The sequence below is a fragment of the Theropithecus gelada genome, chromosome 14, assembly GCF_003255815.1.
Source record: "Theropithecus gelada isolate Dixy chromosome 14, Tgel_1.0, whole genome shotgun sequence".
Lineage (NCBI taxonomy): Eukaryota > Metazoa > Chordata > Mammalia > Primates > Cercopithecidae > Theropithecus > Theropithecus gelada.
In genome coordinates this window covers 58,039,151-58,051,448 of record NC_037682.1, presented here as the reverse complement: position 1 = coordinate 58,051,448, position 12,298 = coordinate 58,039,151, and the positions used below count along the sequence as shown (strand labels likewise).

Below are 12,298 nucleotides of genomic sequence, written 5' to 3'. Positions count from 1 at the left end.
GGAAGGGGCCTTTAGTTGAGGAAACAGCATGAAAAAGGCACAGTGGCATAAGAATGCTCTCTTGCGGCTGGGGTATCAGGAACCCAGGAGCAGGTCAGGCTCAGTGAGGAAGTGCATCAAGTGTGGTTAGGAACATAACCTTGGAGTTGGACTGCCTGAATTCACATCTTATCTTTACTGCTTCCTGGATGTGTGATTTGGCCCAGTCACTTAACCTCTCCAAGCTTCAGTTTCCTTATCTGTAGAATCTGGATAATAATAGTTATAAATATTGAGATATGAGATAAATATAAGAACTTAGCTCAGTATAGAAGTGAGTGCTTAATAAATGGTAGCCATTATAATTACCATCATGAGTCCAGGATATTTTGGGGTCAGCTGCAATTTGGATGCCAGCTCATGCATTTGGACTGCTGTGGGAGAGGCCAGGTGTTACTCGGGTGAGAGGAGGTCCTCCAGTGTCCTAGTTCTGAATACCTGAACACAGTCTGGGCAGTAGGAGTGGAAAGGATGAGATGGAGAAGAGCATCCCTGCGTGGGGAGACCACAGAGACCTGGTGGCTCACAGGGGAGGGGAGTAGGGTGGGGAAGCATGACAGGTGAATGCAGGCTGCATAATTCAAGGAGGGACCCGGAGAGTGCTTCTCCCAAATGCCAGAGGAGGAGAGTATCAGCACTGATGAGATGCCAAAGAAGGCACTGGAGCAACGCTGACTGATGGCGAGTCTAAGTGCTTTACTCTGTTAACATTTAACCTTCACAAACACCCCGTCAGGGAGGCAGTTTTATTATTATCCTCATCTTAAAGATGACAAAGCTGAGGCACAGAGGTTAAATGTCTTGCCCTGGGACATATAGTGTCGGAATCAGGGCTGTCACCTAGGCAGTCCAACCCCAGCCTGGGCTTTTAACCCCACCCTAGACTGCCTCTTAAGGAAATGGAAACACAAGCAGCTGGCTGGATGAGAGCATGGCACGGGTGCACACAGATGAGTGACATCCCACCACTGGGGGTGTCGGAGAGCATGGGAGGTGGGCAGTGGGGCTCTGAGGCGAAGGAGAAACATGGAATAATAACAGTCGGGTGCGGGGTCAAAGGACATGTTCTAGGATAGCAGAGGAAGCAGCAGGAGAGGGAGAGTGCAGATTCAGTTTGGAGGGGGAATAATTGAGAGGTTGGATCTCAGTGATGATTGGAGATTAGGGGTCACAGGGAGGAGCGGCAGCTTTTCCACAGCATATGAAGAGAGGGTAAGAGATGAGAGAAGGGAAATCAAGAGGTTTTGTTTCTCATTAAAGAAAGATGCATGGTAGTTTGCTGAGGAAGTCTTGACAGGAAGAAACATGAGATTAGAGATCCCGGGCGCATGAATGTCTGATGTAGCCGTATGTGTTGTTTAGCATCCCGGGAGCAGAAGGAAGAAGAGACATGTGAACCTGGTACCCCAGGCAGAGGGAGGATGAGGGTAAGTTGTGACCAGAGAGGCAGAATGAGCTGAGAAGCAGGTTCAGTGTGAGCTGGGAGGCAGCTGGAGAGAGGTGAGGACTCTACGCTCTGACGAACAGAGCCAGGGAGAGAGCTTCCACATTGTCCGGAATAGGGCTATGGCGAAAAAGGAAGTGGAGTCAAGGAAGTGTGGGGAGGGAGGGGATAGGTGGGGACCTGAAGTGGGCAGGTAGAGGGGCAGGCCGGCAGAGCATGGTTACCCTTGGGGAGGGGAATCCAGAGAGATCCTTGAGCTCACTGAGAAGGATCCTTCCTTCTGGTCCCCGCCTCCTCCTCCTATGTTATTGCTGGGAAGAGTGGGTGGCTTCTAGGTGGCTCCCTTGGTGGCTGTAATTGCCTAATGGCTACAGGCTATGTTATAGGGGTGAGAGGTGAGAGACCCTTCTCAAACTGGGTCAGCTTCATTCGCTGTCACTTTTCCCCTGCTCTTTGGCCACTGACCTACATCCTTGTATAACAGGGCTGATAATTGTACTATATTCCTCACAGGACCCCCTTGAAGATTAAATGAGAAAACAAAAAGGAGGATACTTTGTTTTTCCCCACAGGGGCAGCAGCTTCTCAAAGGAGACAGGAAACCTGTGAACTTCCAGAGCAGGCAGTTTTTACACACAGGTGGATATTGCACAGGCATGAAGTAATTCACCATCATCTTGATCTATTGCGAATGGCTGTGTGGCCAGGGCAGGCAGCCAAATCTTAGAATCTGTGAGTTATTTATTCCTAGTCCTGGCTCTTCACATCTCAGCCTCAAAGGGTAGACTGTCATTTACGTTTACTTCTTAGACCCACTCATTCTGCGTGGTTCAGAAGGAAGGGAAAGAGCCTCCACTCTGCAAGTTCTCTAAGTGGCTATGGTGGGCCCCATCCCCATTAGGGCACTGATATACTTGTCTTACAGTATTGAAGGGCAGACTGATGGGGTTTGGTGATGCTTTGCTCCCTGGATGCTGTCTGGCTCTCCATCTCAATTCTTCCCAAAGGCACAGAACCCTGCCTCGCTTTCCCCCCACCCCCAATCCCTCTCCTTGTTGGAGTACCTACACTGTTTGACCTTTGATGTCTCCTCATACCATTCTTTGACAGACCTGGCATTAAGGCATGGCCTTGGTCACCAAGATTGTTGTGGCCCATTTACCCTAATCAATGATTGAGTTGGGAAAAGGACCAGCTTGGGGAGAGAGGGAAACAAAGGCAGAATATCAAGAGCAGAAATAGGAGGTGAGAAGAGTCAGAGGAGGGTGAAGCAAGCATTCAACAACATCAAGCAAACACAGTGAAGGAAACTTGACATCAGCTTCTCAGTGTTCCTAAAGCCCAGAAGGTCAGATGTGCTTCTGGGTGTGAGCCGTCAGAACCTCAGACTCACACCCGTTTCCTGGCTAGACCCTGTGCTCCTCCTTGTGGGTTGGGCTCATGGTGTCTCATGCTCATGTCTTTGGGGTGGCGTTTCTCTTAAGAAGCTTGCCATTTCCAGTAGGAGGAGGATGTCGCTCCTGAGACTGTGGGACAGCTAGGCTCAGAGGGAGTCTGGCCTCGGGGCGCCCGGAGGTGAGGTCTCAGTGCCTGGTGCTGTTCTTTGCCTTCTTCAGAGGACAGTGTTCAGCTTTGTGACTGAATGCCCTGCTGTTATGATATGTTGCTGGAAATGCTGTTTGGGATCATGGAGCCTTGCTTAAAGGGCTGTGGTTTGGTGAGAAGGGCTTGAGCTTTTTGGGAATGCTTAAGTGGAAGCATCTGGGCTTGGCTATGCCAAAGGAGGCTGGTGGTGGAGCAGGACTTGGGCTGTGTCTTCAATGGAAGGACCGGAAAGCAAAAGGAATCCTCCCAGTGGGTTCAGCAGAACTAGGCTCCAGTACAAATGTTCTTAAGGATGTCCTGGAACTCGCCTGACAAGGAGTGGCTGGGAATGCCCAGCGCACACAACTCACTAACCTGGTATAGCGGGAAAAAGATGCTAAGCAAGAAATATTGCATTCATCCCCTGCCGCCACCCAGCACTGCCAGCCTGCGTCTAGATTCAGGGCCCATTTCGGCTGTTCTGACAGATCTCAGCCCCCACCGGCCTGAGCTTAACTGACTAATCAGAACAGCCTGATCTAGGATGTTTAGGTGTAAACAAGGAACCTTGTATGTGCCAAATATTTTTGTCACTATAAAGCTTTAAACAAATGTTTGCTCTTAGGAGTTACTGATAATATGATTAGATGGGGACCAGTTAAGCATGCTTGTTCACCTTCAGTGGCATTCTTCTATTTTCTCATCTTCAGCTTCTTTTAGGCTACTTAAGCTTCTATTCATTGACAAAAGAGAACAAAGCTCTGCCTCTTCACTTTTATTAGACTCCGACATTCACTAAAGGCATTCAGCAACTCTGATAGCAATGTTCTCAGCAGCCTGGCCCCTCTGTCCTGCTATGGCTCCTCTTTGTCCTGACAGGATGTCTTGCTGTGTTGAGCTCCTCTGTCCTGAGTGAAATTTAGCGTTGTGATATAAAGCCAGTGTCTGTGGGCTCTGCCATTGCTCTGAGGAGCTATCTTCGCAGGCCAGGTGTGCGGCTTCTCTCCACTGTCAGATCTGATCCTGTGGGAGTGGTGACCTCAGGATGGTATAGGATCTGTAGAGGACAGGTACAGCTTGTGGCCCCGGCAGAAGGTGGGGACAACTTCAACTGCTATGCTGAGAGCCTCGCCAGTGTAGACCAGTGACCTCTTTATTTCCTTTCACTTTCTCCCTTTTAGAATGGGAGCTGAGCTCCGGGGTCAGAGACATGGCCCTGCCTGTGAGGGCCTTACCACTCAGACAAAAGTGCCCTAGAAAGGTCTGTCCTGGGAGTGGCGAGGGGGGACAAACCCATTCAGGAGCAGTCACTTCCATCTGGGGGATGGAAGAGGATCCTTGGAGATAATGATGATGGAATTTGGCCTCAAAACAGGAGTGGGAGTCGAGCAGGTGGAATGAAGGACTTCAGCTAAAACACCAAAGAAGCCCCCAAAGCAGAAGTAAACTGGAGACAATAGCTTGGCTGTTGCTCAGGGCAGGAGCCAGATATAGCCAGGAGAATTACAACTGCTGGGGTTGTGAACTCCCACCCAGTTTTGAATCTCTACAATCCCACAATGTGTCTCTTTTCACCTGAATTTTATAAATAGGTAAAATGAGGTTCAGTAATGTTAAGGAGCTTGTCAGGGGCACAGCTCATGAAGCAAAGAACTTGGATCTACATGTAGGTCTGACTACAGAGCCCACTCTCCTAACTGCTCTTGTGGGTCCTTAACTTCCTCTCCAGGTCCCCAGGCACCCCTTTGTTGCCTGGGTGATAGAAAGCTGGTGAAGCATTGTGAACCCTGGGGAGCCTTGGTAAAATTTGTGAAATAGACCCATCCTCCTGGCAGCAGTGTGAAGGATGAGGTGTATGGGGGAGCAGTGAGGCTGGAGGCAGAGAAACTGGTTAGAAGCCAGTGCAGCCACTCTGATAGATGATGGCAGGGTGGGTGAAGATGAGGGGACAGATCTGAAAGAGGGTGAGGAAGGAGATTTTACCAGATCTGGTGCCCAGTTGGATATGGGTAACAAAAGGGAAGGTCCAAGGCTGATTCCCAGGTTTTTATCTTGGTGACCATGGTGGCATCACCAAGGTGGGATGGGAAGCATTTGGGTGCCACCCATTGTGAGAATATAGAGAGGGAGGTGGGTGTTCAGGATAGGAAGATTTTGGGGCTGTTGTGGGGAACCTGCTGTAACCTCACTCCAGTCCCCACTATCTCCCAGGCTTTAGCCTCCCATGGACAATGAATTGGTTATTTTATCAATAAATCTGTAAACATTTATCCAGTGCTTACAGAATGGGGGACCCCACAGGGACCCAGACACATGGCACAGTTGTCAGGGAGATGGTTGTGCACAGCTGCTGTCATCCCTTTCCTTCCGGGTGAAAAAGATAATCAGGGAGATCCCACTTAGGTAGCCAGAATTAAGTACAATTACCTGGAAGAGCTGGCTTGATGGGAATTTAGCAGGGACAGCAGTAGGCATGGGCATAAAAGCTGGAAAGCAGTGCAGACAGACAGACAATTAACTAACAATTGGGATCAGTCCACTAGTGATAAGGCATCTGGTTAGGGTGGGGCAGAGGTCTGCCAAAAGGTATGTATGGTAAAAGTTAAAGCTGTAACCAAGGAGGTTGAGTCCATATGATGATAAACCATGATTTCTACTGTTGTGGCTGGTGGCCAGCCCCTGAGGCTGTCTAAGCAAAAGGGTGCCTGGTGCAGGGCTGTGTTTGCATTCCATCAGTTCCTCAACTTTGGTCAGAATCAGAATCACCCGAATGACTAGATCAGCCATAAAGGTCAGGCACTCTACTTACAGGAGGTTGGGCTTCTTGCTCGATTAGTTCTCAGGGTGATTCTGATTAATAGCAGAGTTTGAGGACCACTGAGATAGGTGAATCTTCAGTGCAGAGTGAATGGGGAGGGCTGCTCGGAGAAGGGTAACCGGTTAGGAGGCTATTGTAGTCATCTAGGGTGAGGTAATACAGGGACAGGTGAGGCTGTGTGAGCAGGTGAGATCACCACTAGTGTGAGTTTGGAGAGAAGTGCTCTGGTCTTATTCAGCAGCATTTGGTGCACCTGACTGCGCCCTCTATCCAGAAACCCTTCGGTTGGCTTCTGGGTGCCACTCTCGCTTCTGGCTGCTCCTCCTGTCTCCTTTGTCCATTCCTCTTCTCCGCGGTGGCTGCATGGTGGAATGTTTCAGGGAGTCCTGGGGCTTCCTCTGTTTTAATACCACTTCTTAAGTCACTTCATGCAATTGCTTAAATACATCTTTATGAAGATGTATTTGACATCTCCATCCCAGACTTTGTAAACATCAGACTCCTATTTCCAAATGGCTACTTAGCGTAACTTCCTCGGTGTCTGTAGACATCTTAAGTTGAATGTTTCCAAAACCAATCTCCTGATTTCATCCCCGGAAACCCTACATTGTTGCTTCTGCAGACCTCCACATTCTCTAGGTACTCAGGGCAAAAACCGTGTAGGCACGCTTGACTCTGCTCTCTCATGCCTATGTCCAGTTTATCAGTAAATCTTACGGGCTTTGTCCTCAAGGTATATCAGGAATTAGAACATCTAATTTATTATGATCTGAGTCACTTCATCTCTTGCCGGGTTTCCTGGGTTCACTGCTGCATCCCCTGCAGTCTATTTTCCAAGCAGCAGCCAGAGTAATCCTTTTAAAAGGTTAAGTCAGATCATGTCAACTGTATCCTTAGAACCCTCCAAATGGGTTTCTGTCTCAGGAAAGTGGAAGAACAGGAGGAAAAATGGTGTGCATCCTCAGGCAAATTGCCTAATCTGTTTTCTCATCTGTAACGGGGGAGAATAATTCCTAACTGGTGTGGGGATTACGTGAGATAATGTTGGGTAAACCCTTAGCAAGTAGCTAACAGTTATCTGCCCAATATATGGTAACTAAAGAGGAGACAGACGCCGCATTAATTTAATCTTGGCACTGTGCCTGCATGCCACATGTATTATCTCTTTTAATCTTTTTTATTTCTTCTAATTTTCGTCACCACTATATATCCACACAATTTAAAGACTCAAATAATTGTATGTAATTTGTTAAAACAGCCACCTCTCCACCTCCCCACCCCATTGTTCCTCCTCAGATGGAGCTCCTTAATTCTTCTAGTCCTGTATTTTTATCTGTAGCTCTTAGAAAAATGCTTGTTGTGCTGCTTTATTATTTTCCCCCAGTTGTCATTATCTGTTCTTATTGAATTAAACAAGGTCTTCAGCAATTATATAAGTCTGTTAAGATGTTCAGATGCACCAGGTATTCTGTCAATTTCGTATTACTGATGAAGTCTCTCCCAAGGCTGACCTTGCAGGCTTGCTGCAGAACTGTACCCTAGCATTTCCCTTATGGCTATGACATTGTGTCCTTTTGAGTTTATGTCTTTCAGAATAAATCTCTCTCTTGTTTAAATGAGCAGTTAAATTAAATGTTTAGGTTCAGCCTGCAGTGTTTATCTGAGTTCTGTCTTATTTACATTTGCCCATAACAATGAAAGTGATTTTATACTGATTTTACAGATGAGACAATTGAGGCTAAAAGAGGTTAAAAGACTCACAGCCATTATGCAGCAGAGCCCATGTTTTAATTCGTCTGTCTATAAAAGCTGTACTCTCTCTCCTTTGTCCTTTAGAAAGAAAGTAGTTATTGGTTAATATGGGATGTTGTTAGCGCTGCCATCAAATTCCTTCATATCTGTCTTTGTCCTTTTTATTTCTGGACGCTCCAAATGGCTTCTTGCTCCACTCTACCAAAGAGGTTTCTTATATCCTTTTAAGAGGCTTTCTCTTAAGCCTAGGGATAGCAAAAGGTATTTCTTAAAATAACCATTTAAGAGCAGCTATGGCTTATGGGAAGCCTGTAAATTGTGGGGAAAAGACTCCAGTTTCTTGTGATATGGTGACACTTCTTTGTCATCTGTTTGCCACTTGGGGAAGGGAGAGGTAGGAAAGGAGTTAGGTTCTGTGGTTGTGGTGGGGTTCTTGGCTGAGGCCTCCTTCCCCAGGCCTTGCCTTCTGGCAGAAATACTGGCCCCTGTCTAGTGGCAGCTGCTGAGGAGTCAGGTCTCGGCTGTAGCCGAACTGTGTCCAAGGCCCAGAATATCCTGGAGGAACAGGGAATAGCGGTGACTTCCAGATCTGTTCCTAGTTCATTTCAGCATCCAAAGCTGTGTTAGCCTGCTCCAAACGTCAGTTACAACCCTAACCATTTTTATTGAGAGAAAAGAAGTTTAGAAATGGAATTCAGTGTGAGTGGGGTAAATTAAGGTTTACTTGCTTCAAACTCACCTTAATCAGTGGATGCTGCCTACTTAGAATTTTCTTTTGCCAAACATGAAAGGAGTTAACGTAGTATATAAATCACTGTTTGCCTCAGAACATACCAGATGATGAGGATCAATTGTGACTCACTTTCTAAATTTTAGCACACATACAGATCTTGCTCCCTAATCAACTTCCAGGTGCCAAACTGGCCTTTGTGTGGTGCAGTTCATGTGGCTGTGGCATGTCATATACCTTGCCATTCTAAAACATGGCTATTACTTCCTCACTGGCTGCATTTACAGCTAAGGGGGTGTGGGATCATTTTCTCCCTCACTGGTAGCGAAGAGAAGGGTTAAGTCCTGTAATGAGCAAGAGCCCCAACCTCAGACGCTGTCCCAGATAGGAAGATGACAGCACATATATGTGAGACCTATACTCACATATAGGTCTGTGAGTGAAGGAAGGATGAATTGTGGATGGACTGCATTTTTTCTTAAACAACATACCCTGCCTTATCTTTATGGCCAGGGATGAGACAGTGTCTCAGTATCAGAAGCCAGCCTGCTCATTAGGGTCAAATGCCAGCTATGTTAAGTGTCCAGAGAGAATGAAAAGTGCTTTGGTTCCATGTAACAACTGTCACTGTATTGTTTGTGATAAGAGCAATGTCCTTCTCTGTGTCCGCTCCTTTCTTTCCTGGGCTGGTTAGGTGCCCCTCGTACAGTCCCCATGGCACATTGTTGATTCCTCTGTTGTCCGTGCTGTGTAAAGCCCTCGACTAGCTGCTGTAGCTCTCCTCTCATTGCTGGGGAGCATGATTTAAATTCTACATCCCGGTTCATGCCTGTAATCCCAGCACTTTGGGAGGCCAAGGCGGGTGGATCACGAGGTCAGGAGATTGAGACCATCCTGGCTAACACGGTGAAACCCTGTCTCTACTGAAAATACAAAAAATTAGCCGGGAGTGATGGCAGGTGCCTGTAGTCCCAGCTACTTGGGAGACTGAGGCAGGAGAATTTGCTTGAACCTGGGAGGCGGAGGTTGCAGTGAGCTGAGATTGCACTGCTGTACTCTAGCCTGGGTGGCAGAGTGAGACTCCTTTTTTAAAAAAAAAAAAAAATCTACTTCCCACCATCTGCTTAGATGATATCCTGATTTTTCACATGTTACTTGGGATTTTGTCTTGGATTCTGGCTCCCTCTGTCTTCTCCCTGGCATGTTGCTTCTGGAGCTTGGTACAGTTAAGCCCCATATCCCTGATGAGCCCTGGCTCCCTAGGAGATACCGTGTCCCTGTGGGAGGAACCGATGTGGAAGCCACTGAACAACACACTGCATGTCATCAGACAGCACGTTTACCTCTGAGACCTGTGATACTATGATATACAGTAGCCCCCTCTTACCCATGGTTTTGCTTTCCCGGGGTTTGGTTACCCAAGGTACCATCCAGTAAGGTATTTTGAAAGAGACAGGGCCAGGCATGGTGGCTCAAGCCTATAATCCCAGCACTTTGGGAGGCCGAGGTGGGGGGATCACTTGAGGCCAGGAGTTCGAGATCAGCCTGACCAACATGGTGAAATCCTGTCTTCTACCCAAAATACAAAAATTAGCTGGGCGTGGTGGTGCACACCTATAATCCCAGCTACTTAGGAGGATGAGGCACGGGAATTGCTTGAGCCTGGAAGGTGGAGGTTGCAGTGAGCCGAGATCGTGCCACTGCACTGTAGCCTGGGTGACAGAGTGAGACCCTGTCTCAAAAAAAGCAAAAACAAAATAAAAAAACACATTCGCATAATGTTTCGACAGTGTATTATTATAATTGTTCTATTTTCTTACTAATTACTGTTAATCTCTTACTGTGCCATGCCTAATTTGTAAATTAAAGTTCATCATAGGTCTGTACGTACAGGAAACATTGTATTCTATATATAGGGCTTGGTACCATCCACTGTTTCGGGCTTTCACTGGGGGTCTTGGAATGTATCCCCCAAGGATAAGAGGGGACTACTATAATAAAAAATATATATGGTTGGTCTCCTTCCAGTTTCCTAGCACAGAAAAGGGGCAACTTTTGTTATTCATAAGCCCCTTTCAACCTTACTCAACTTTATGCTAATGAGGCGACTCCTGCAGGACGGGCTGGTTACCAGAGAAACCAACCTTGTGATTAGAGGGTTAGAACTTTCAGCTCCACTCCCCATCCTCCTGACTCCTACCTCAGGGAGGAGAGTGGGGCTGGAGCTTGAGTTCGATCACCAAGGACTGATTGGATTAATCATGTCTATGGAATGGAACTTCTATAAGAAACCCTAAATGAAGGAAGGGGTTTGGAGAACTTTGGGGTTGGTCAACCCCTGGAAGTGCTGCTGGGTAGCAGCCCTGGAGAGGCTATGGAAGCTCCATGCATTCCCCACCCCACCCGGTCCCTTGCCCTGTGCATCTCTTCTATTTGGTTGCTTCTGTGTTGTCAGAAACTACACATCGGCTCCTAGGATTCTTATGAAAGTACATTGTATGACAATGGATTTAAGCGGTTTTGTGGTCTTGTATGCATATGTGGAACTCTCTGTAATGTTTCTTTGTTCTGTATTTGAATTTTCAGGAAGAGGAAAATAGGCTGGCAAAAGGAGTCATGGCTTCTGATGCTAGTCATGCATTGTGAATAGGATACACCTTGAATCATGTTTCACTTCAGGCCAGCTCCCACGGGTCCACCCAGCTTACTGTTTGCCAAGTGCAAACTCATCGCTGGGCAGAGGGCCCGTGGGTCTTGTTTTATGGCCCTTCTGTTGCAGGGGCACATAGCCTGGGCCCTCTGGATTTGACACTCTGTCATGTTTACATCTGAAGCCACTTGATTTGTTAGGCACTGGCATCCAGTCCCCTGATGTGGTGGGTGTGATTCCCAGGCTCCTCTCATGCATTGCCCTTGTACTGCATATGTGAATTCCATGGAAGGCTTTGACTCATCTTGAGCAGCTGGGTGCTGCTGCATAATCTCATCAACCACTTTGGTCTTTGCCAACTACATCCTGCCTGTGCATGCTTCCCTGGCTTTCATGTGCACCACATTCTCTGCCTGGAACAGCATTCTCCTCCTCACCTTCTGAGAAAGCTTCTATCATCCTTCAAGACCCAGGGAAGTTGCACACCTGCCTCTATCAACACACCTTGCACTGTGTCATAATTATTTGTTCATACTTCCATCTCCTCCACTAGATTGTGTGGTTCATGGGGGTCAGAGACTAGGTCTGATTTATCAGTATCCTTCTAGGCCCTAGCACAATGCTGGCTGCATGGATCTATCCATTTATTCGTAAGTATCTATCTGCTAGACAGTGGGAACCTAGGAGTAAACAAGGCAGACAGGGTCCCTCTGCCTCTGTGAGAAGGTGGCCAGTTAGCAAGGAAACAAATACATAGAACAAGATACTGTGGATTTGTTGTGCCTTGAAGGGGCTGCTTTACCTGGTGCCGGGAGGGTAGTGTGGGGAAGACCTTTCTGATACTTTGGATCTGAGACCTGAAGGATGAGAATAAATCAGCTGTACAGAGAACCAGGAAGTGAGCTCAGGGTAGGGGGATGGCAGGTGTATTGCAGAGGAGGGAAGGTCTTGGAGGACTTGGGAGCAGACAGGAGACCAGTGCTGCTGAAGCATGAGGAGCCATGAGGGGAGAAATGTGAGCATGGCCTGGCCTGATCCTGAGACCTGCGTCATAGGCCACAGTAAGGAGTTGGGAATTTTCCCCTTATTGAAAGAGCAGTGGGAAGGATTTGGAGGGATTATTTCAAACTTTTAATATCCCTTATGCTGAACAGGTGACAGTCTGCAGATTGTTTCCCTCCTTCTGCTTCCCCCCTTTTCCCTGCTACCTCTTCTTTTATCCTGTCCGAAGGTGGCTCCATTCAGGCCCCAGGATTTCCACACCGTGTTCACTCTGTAGCA

The 12,298-nt window shown here is 47.4% G+C and overlaps 1 protein-coding gene across 5 annotated transcripts in view; it reads left to right on the top strand.

The window, feature by feature from the left end:
- Window positions 1–12,298, top strand: part of PPFIBP2 (PPFIA binding protein 2) — a 144,823-nt gene that overhangs the window by 21,864 nt on the left and 110,661 nt on the right. The window lies entirely within an intron of this gene.